Genomic DNA, 8,413 nt, shown 5'->3' with positions numbered 1-8,413 from the left:
GATTGGGATCTTTTATAAAAGCGAGGAGGCCGATAGAAGAGAAATATGCGCTTCTGACAATCAATCATCAGGTTTCCTATATAGCTCCGACCGACCGTTAATAATTTAGTATGACGAGAAGAAAGAGTCGGTGAAGCCAAAAATGATAATCAAAGTACCATCTCCTTTCCCTTATAAGAACAATAAAACAGTACCGTGGAGATACGATGTTAATATTTTCACACCGAAAGTTGGAAATTCCAAAGCCATAACTGAAGATGTGGGAGAGGTAGGTCATTTTACCCGAAGTGGACGGTGCTATTCTAAAGAAATTGAAACGGTAAAGAAAAGTAGTGACTCGAAGCAAAAAGGGAAAGCAGTGATGCACGAAGTCGAAGTCGAGCAATAAATTTCACCCGTGCAAGAAACTAAAAAGCCTGTGAACGAGGAAGACGCTCAGGAATTCTTGAAATTTATCAAGCACAGTGAGTATAGTGTGGTGGAACAATTAAGCAAGCAGCCAACAAGAATCTCAGTTTTATCTCTACTCTTAAATTTAGAGCCACATTGGAACGCTTTGCTGAAAGTGTTAAATCAAGCTTACGTAGCTAACAACATATCCGTTGAGAAGCTTGATAGGTGGGTAAACAATCTGAATGCAGACAATTTCATCTCTTTTAGTGATGATGAGATACCACCAAATGGTAGAGGCTCGGTGAAAGCGCTGCATATCACGACTCGTTGCAAGGGCTACATAATACCGAACGTGCTCATCGATAATGGGTCAGCGTTAAATGTTATGCCATTGGCCACGCTTTCCAGAATACCGATGGATTTGTCCTACTTAAGGCCCTGTCATTCCACGGTAAGGGCATTCGACGGAGACGGTAGCGAAGTCATGGGAAAGATCGAAATCCCTTTGGAAGTGGGCCCTTACATTTATGATGTTGAGTTCCAAGTCATGGACATTACACCCTCTTATAACTGCCTTTTGGGAAGACCCTGGATCCATTCTGCTGGAGCAATCCCATCATCCCTCTATCAAAAGGTGAAATTTATCATGGACAGTTGTTTGGTCACTGTCGAGGGAGAAGAAGACATTGTCGCATCTGTCTCTGCTGATGCACCGTACTTGGAAGTGAACAAAGACGCATTGGAATGTTCCTTACGATCCCTTGAATTCGTCAATGCCACATTTGTTGTTGAGGGAAACTGAATTTCGGTGCCAAAACTGTCGAGAAATACTAGAATGGGTGTCAAATTGACCGTAGGAAGGGGAGCTCGAGCGAGAAGAGGTTTAGGGAGATATCTGCAAGGAATAGTCGAGGCTTTAAAGCGATGCACCACAAAGCCCGATCTGATTTGGGGTTCCACCGGACATGCGTCAAAGAAGAAGACAGTGGAAGAAAGATCAGGAAAGAAGAATCGCAAGAACTTTGGGTCGAGAACCAGAATGGGAGCCCATAGAATACCCTCCTTTGTCAAAAACATTTATATCTGCGGGAATGATATACCCTGGACAAGATGATCCACGAAACATGCTGGGGTTAATTGAAAGGGGTTTCCAGAATGTCAGTATAAATGTTATTGACAAAGGGGCTGGTGCAAGTAAAGATGTCTCGAGGATACGCCCTTGCCCTCCTGGTTTCATGTTGAACAATTGGACGATCGAGGAGCTTCTTGTAGTTTATAAGTCTTCAGAGTAATGCTAAACATTAACCTTCTATTGTGTCTTTAGATATAATAGAATTCTTTTGTAAGAGCTTGCATTCGCTCTTTATCATTTAAATGAATATCAATGAAGATGCATTTTGTCACGATTTTTCGCATTATCACTAATTTCATAATCATTTTCTCATTTCATAGCCTATCCTAACATTTGCCTCATTGCCATGACATAACATTTTGTTTGTTGTTTCCAATACTTGGATGTCCCTCTATAGCTTCCTTTTCCATTCAACTTTCAGGTGCTCAGATATCGACGACATGAATAAGCCTGTCATGAATCTTGAAATTAATTTTGAGAAGGCTGTTTGCTTAGGAGAATTTGAAGCCGAAGAAAATACTAAAGATTACGTCTCGTCTCCTGAATTGTTAAGAATGGTGGAACAAGAGGATAAACAGATTTTGCCTCACGAAGAATCTGTGGAAACAATAAATTTGGGCACTGAAGAGAGGAAACAAGAAGTGAAGATCGGGACTTCTATTTCAGAGAGTACCAGGCATAATTTGATCACTTTACTCCACGAATACAAAGATGTTTTCGCATGGTCATACCAGGACATGCCAGGGCTAGATGAAGATTTAGTGGTCCATAAGCTCTCATTAAAGCCAGAATGCAAGCCTATCCAGCAAAAATTAAGACGAATGAGACCCGAAATCTTGTTGAAAATAAAAGAGGAAGTCAAGAAGCAATTTGATCTTTGGCTTCCTACAAGCCTCAAATATCCGAATGGGTGGCTAACATAGTCCCATACCAAGAAAGATGGCAAAGTACGAATGTGTGTGGATTACCATGACCTGAACCGAGCAAGCCCAAAAGATAATTTTCCCTTGCCGCATATTGATACGTTGGTGGACAACACAGCAAAACATTCATTGTTTTCTTTCATGGATGGATTCTCGGGGTATAATCAGATCAAGATGGCCCCTGAAGATATGGAGAAAACTACCTTCATAACAATATGGGAACGTTCTGCTACAAGGTGATGCCATTCGGGTTGAAGAATGCTGGGGCAACATATCAGAGGGCTATGGTGACATTATTCCATGACATGATGCATAAAGAAATAGAGGTCTACGTCGACGATATGATCGCTAAATCCCGAGGGGAAGAAGAGCATATAGTGAACTTGAAGAAGTTGTTCGACGGTGAGAAAGTTCGATTAAAACTCAATCCGACCAAATGTACGTTTGGGGCTACCTCAGGAAAGTTGCTAGGCTTCATTGTCAGTGAAAGAGGTATCGAGGTTGATCCAGATAAAATAAAGGCCATTCAAGAGTTACCGCCCCCACACACGCAAAAGGAAGTTAGAGGATTTTTAGGGAGATTAAACTGCATCGCCCGATTTATCACTCAACTTACCAACCAATGCGACCCAATCTTTCGACTTCTTCGAAAACATAACCCTGGAGAATGGAATGAGGAATGCCAGGTGGCCTTTGATAAAATAAGGCAATATTTGTCAAGTCCTCCAGTGCTAGTACCGCCAACTCCGGGAAGACCATTGATTTTGTATTTGACTGTGTTCGAAAATTCAATAGGTTGCGTATTGGGGCAACACGACGAGTTAGGAAAGAAAGAAAAGGCGATCTACTACCTCAGCAAAAAGTTCACTGAATATGAGGTAAAGTATTCGTCCATTGAAAAATTTTGTTGCGCTCTGGTTTGGGTAGCTCAGAGACTCAGACAATACATGTTGTACCATACGACATGGTTGATTTCAAAGCTGGACCCGATAAAATACATGATGGAATCGCCAGCATTATCAGGAAGAATGGCACGATGGCAGATTCTCCTTTCAGAATATGACATTGCCTATGTAAGTCAAAAGTCGATAAAAGGGAGCGCAATAGCTGACTTTCTAGCAACTCGAACGACAGAAGAATATGAACCGTTAAGATTTGATTTCCCAGACGAAGACTTAATGTGCATCACAGAAATGGAATTTGAGTTACCAAAAGAAAAGTCATGGAAGATGTGTTTTGATGGTGCGTCGAATGCTTTGGGGTATGGAATCGGAGCAATCCTGATATCACCAGAAGGGAATCATTATCCGTTTACTGCAAGACTGAACTTCTTCTGTACCAATAATATAGCAGAATATGAGGCTTGTATCATGGGACTTCGCGCAGCTATTGAACGAAACATTGAAATCTTAGAGGTGTATGGGGACTCAGCCCTAGTGGTTTATCAAATCCGTGGAGATTGGGAAGTGAGGGACCCAAAATTGATTAAGTACAGTGATTTAGTGGCTGAATTGATCAAGGAATTCAAGGAAATAACTTTCCATTATTTCCCACGAGAAGAAAACCAATTGGCTGATGCCCTGGCCACTTTGGCTTCAATGTTCAAAGCAAGTAAAGAAGCAGAAATAATGCCCCTCAAAATGAGCATATATGAGGTCCCTGCACACTGTTGTAGCATTGAGAAGGAGGCAAACGGACATCCATGGTTCCATGATATCTTAGAATATATCAAGAATCAAAGCTACCCCGAACAAGCGAATGAGAACGACAAAAGAGCAATTAGAAGAATGGCAGCGGGATTTGTTCTTGATGGGGATATCCTGTACAAAAGAGGAAAAGATCAGATGCTCTTGAGATGTGTGAATGATGTTGAAGCTAGAAAAATACTTGAAGAGGTCCATGAGGGAATCTGCGGAACACATGCCAATGGTTTCAATATGGCCAGAAAGATCATGAGACTCGGTTATTATTAGCTGACAATGGAAAGTGACTGCATCAATTTTGCCAGAAAATGCCACAAATGTCAAATCTACGGCGATAAAATTCATGTAGCCCCTTCGTCCCTTCATGTCATGACTTCTCCGTGGCCTTTTTCTATGTGGGGCATGGATGTTATAGGGCCAATTTCTCCAAAAGCATCAAATAGACATCGATTCATTTTTGTGGTCATCGATTACTTCACAAAATGGATAGAAGTCGCTTCGTTTGCCAATGTGACGAGGACTACAGTTTGCAGGTTTTTGAAAAAAGAAATCATTTGCCGGTATGGTTTGCCTGAAAGAATCGTTTCAGATAATGCCACGAATCTGAACAATAAGATGATGAAAGAAGTATGCGAGCAGTTCCAAATAAAGCATCATAACTCCTCGCCCTATCGCCCAAAGATGAACGGGGCTGTTGAAGCAGCCAATAAAAATATTGAGAGGATCATTGGGAAAATGACTGAGACATATAAAGATTGGCACGAGAAGCTTTCATTTGCTCTGTTTGCATATCGCACATCTGTTCGAACATCTACGGGAGCAACTCCTTTCTCTCTAGTCTATGGAATGGAAGCTGTGCTACCTATTGAGGTTGAGATCCCTTCTCTGCAAGTCTTAACGGAATCAAAGTTAGAAGAAGCAGAATGGGTACAAGCTCGATATGATCAGCTGAACCTCATCGAAGAAAAGCGTCTCAGGGCAATTTGTCATGGACAAATGTACCAGAAAAGAATGATCACAGCCCATGACAAGAAGGTACGGCCAAGAGAATTCCATGAAGGAGAACTCGTGCTGAGGAAAATTCTCCCAATACAAAAAGACCTGCGAGGAAAATGGGCACCAAATTGGGAAGGACCATATGTCGTAAAGAAGGCATTCCCAGGAGGAGCTTTGATCCTTACCGAGATGGATGGGAAAGAGTTGTCGAATCTAGTGAACTCAGATGCTGTGAAGAAATATTATGCTTAAGATGAAAACCCGAAAAGGGCATCTTAAAAAAAAAAAAAAAGGGGGATCAAGGCGAAAACCCGAAAAGGGCGTCTTGATTAGTACAAAAAGATTAGGATGAAAACCCGAGAGGGCGTCCTAATGAAACAAACCTGGCGGTCAAACGATGGGTCAAGCAGTGAGGCTACAGTATTTGAAGCATTTCTGAAAGGTCAAAATCGTCTACGCAAGAAGCCGCGCTCGAAAAGATTTGTGATTGAGGAACGAGGAAGAGTTCATGTGTTGAATATCTAGAGCATTTGTATCCGTTGAATACAATCATTTCTTTCTTTTTGACATTTTTTACTCTCATTGGTTAACTTGCTTTGTTTGCCACATTTGAAATAGATAAATATGAAATATCATTTTTGTCCATATCTGACCTTTTTCATGCATCTCGTTATGTGTTTATTTACATGATAAATGGTGAAATGACATACTCTAAACAAAAGAAATGTTAAGCATTACCTGGATGAAAATTTGATAAGCACAAGAGTCTCAAAGTAAGAACAAAGTTCAATCGGGGGCAGAAGAGTGATATCTGAGAAACGTCGATTACTCGTGAAGCTTGAAGATAGGTATAAGGCCTGAAAAGAAAGTCGAGAATCAAAGTAATGAACACAGATCCTCAACAATCGTGGCTAAATGGGCATACGACAAACGTGCTTAAGGAGCACTGCATAATCATGTAGGCATAAAAGCATTTAAGACAAACATGTGCATATCATGATAACATCATACATGGCATATACAGGTACTCCATCCGAGCAAGAAATCTTGAATGAGAATCGCTTGAATCAAAGGAAAAGACACGAGTTCTACCAAAGGACGGGTTTTGGTATTTTGATGTTTTAATTCATGCTTTTCAAGGAAAATCAACTCATATTGCGAGAGATGAGTTAAGCCTCAAGACACGTTGAGGTATTTTTAATTTTGTTTTCAAAATCAACTCATATTGCGAGAAGTGAGTTGAGCCTCGGGCACTGTTGAGGTATTTTAGTTTATGTTTTAAATTGACTCATATTGCGAGAGGTGAGTTAAGCCTTTTAATTTTTGTGTTTTAATTTCAACTCATATTGCGAGAGGTGAGTTGAGCCTCGGGGCACGTTGAGGTATTTTCAATTTTTGTGTTTTAATTTCAACTCATATTGCGAGAAGTGAGTTGAGCCTCGAGAACCTGTTGAGGTATTTTTAGTTTATGTTTTAAATTGACTCATATTGCGAGAGGTAAGTTAAGCCTTTTAATTTTTGTTTTTCAAAATCAACTCATATTGTTAGAGGTGAGTTGAGCCTCGGGGCACGCTGAGGTATTTTCAATTTTTGTGTTTTAATTTCAACTCATATTGTGAGAGGTGAGTTGAGCCTTGGGGCACGATGAGGTATCTTTAATTTCTGCTTTTCAATTCATGCTTCTCAAGAAAATCAACTCATATTGCGAGAGGTGAGTTGAGCCTCAAGACACGTTGACGTAATTTCAATTTATGTTCCAGAATCAACTCATATTGCGAGAGGTGAGTGGAGCCTCGACTCGCATGCTGAGGTATTCTCAATTTTCGTTTTAATTTATGTTTTTCAAAAAATCAACTCATATTGCGAGAGGTGAGTTGAGCCTCAGGACACGATGAGGTAATTTCAATTTCTGTTTGTCAAAACTCAACTCATATTGCGAGAGATGAGTTGAGCCTCAGGACACGCTGAGGTATTTTCAATTTCTGTTTTCAGTTTATGTTTTTCAGAAAATCAACTCATATTACGAGAGTTTATGAGTCAATCCATATTGCGAGAAATGAGTTGAGCTCAAAACCACATGCTGAGTAAGGAATAAAGATTGAAGACACCAGATTTGGCCTCCCTGAAGTTGCAGTAGAGCAAGTCAAAGTTGCAAGTCTTGACTCCCTGAAGGTGCAATAGAGCTGATCGAGGATAGCAGATTTTGCCTTTCTAAAGTTACAGAAGAGAAGATCACAAACCTCGTCTCACTAAAGCGATAGAAGAGTAGATTGAAGTTACAAGGCGCATATTAGAATATGCAGTGGATTGAACCTAAGCTACAAGATATGGTGGACTGGAAAGAGACTACCTCAACAAGAAGAGTTCCAAAGCAAATCAAGACCTGGCAAGACCGGGCAAGTTTGGTCTTCCTTGAAAGTCTTTGCTCTATCCCCGTTGCACGATAATGAGCAAAGAGGGGCAGCTGTAGAAGCCCAAATTACCCGGGCCCAAGTGCAATTAAACCCACTAATCCCCCTAAGACCCACTTACAACCCAATTACCCATTTAACCCATCTTCAAACAAAAAAACTAAACCTACCCACCCAACTAACAGCCCAAATTCTAGCCTAACAAACAGACCCAAATGCCACCTATCATCAAACCCTAGCCCATCCCTCTCAAGTCAAGAACCAAACCCTAGGTGCGCCCACCTAGGGTCTTGACTTTGACTTTCAGCCACCCTAACCCGCCACTTGCCTCTGCCAAGGCCGTAGAACCCCACAATATCTCAAGACCGCCTAAAGTCCCCAACACATTGAACGGATGAGACAGAAAGCTAAAAGTATAGAGAACAACTTGTAAAAAGAATGGCTATATAAGCCGATTGAATTTTTGTAAAAGGACCCCAGATCCTGATATATAGAAGCAAGTTTTCACATTTCCATTACTCTAAGAACAAAAACACTAAAATTATAGATACAGTCACAGTGATATCGCAGCGAAGGGAAAACCCCGAATCGAAAAAATCTAAAAAAACAGAATACCAAAACAGGGTTCAAGGTGATTTTTTCTTTTTAATCTTTAAATCCATCGCATGCATATACTTTAGGAAAAAAGAACTAAAATAAAAAATAAAAAATTTCATACCTTTCTGCCATCACAGGTGGTATTTAAGGCCACGCCATGAGCCCCAGTGGCCGTCCGGTGACCGGAATCCCTTCCTTCCCCCCCTCTCTTCCTCTTCTCTCCCTCTTCTTTTCTTTTTTTTTTCTTTCCCCGTTTCA

Source organism: Gossypium arboreum, chromosome 8 (genome assembly GCF_025698485.1).
Source record: "Gossypium arboreum isolate Shixiya-1 chromosome 8, ASM2569848v2, whole genome shotgun sequence".
NCBI lineage: Eukaryota > Viridiplantae > Streptophyta > Magnoliopsida > Malvales > Malvaceae > Gossypium > Gossypium arboreum.
Note: the sequence above shows the minus strand (reverse complement) of the source record.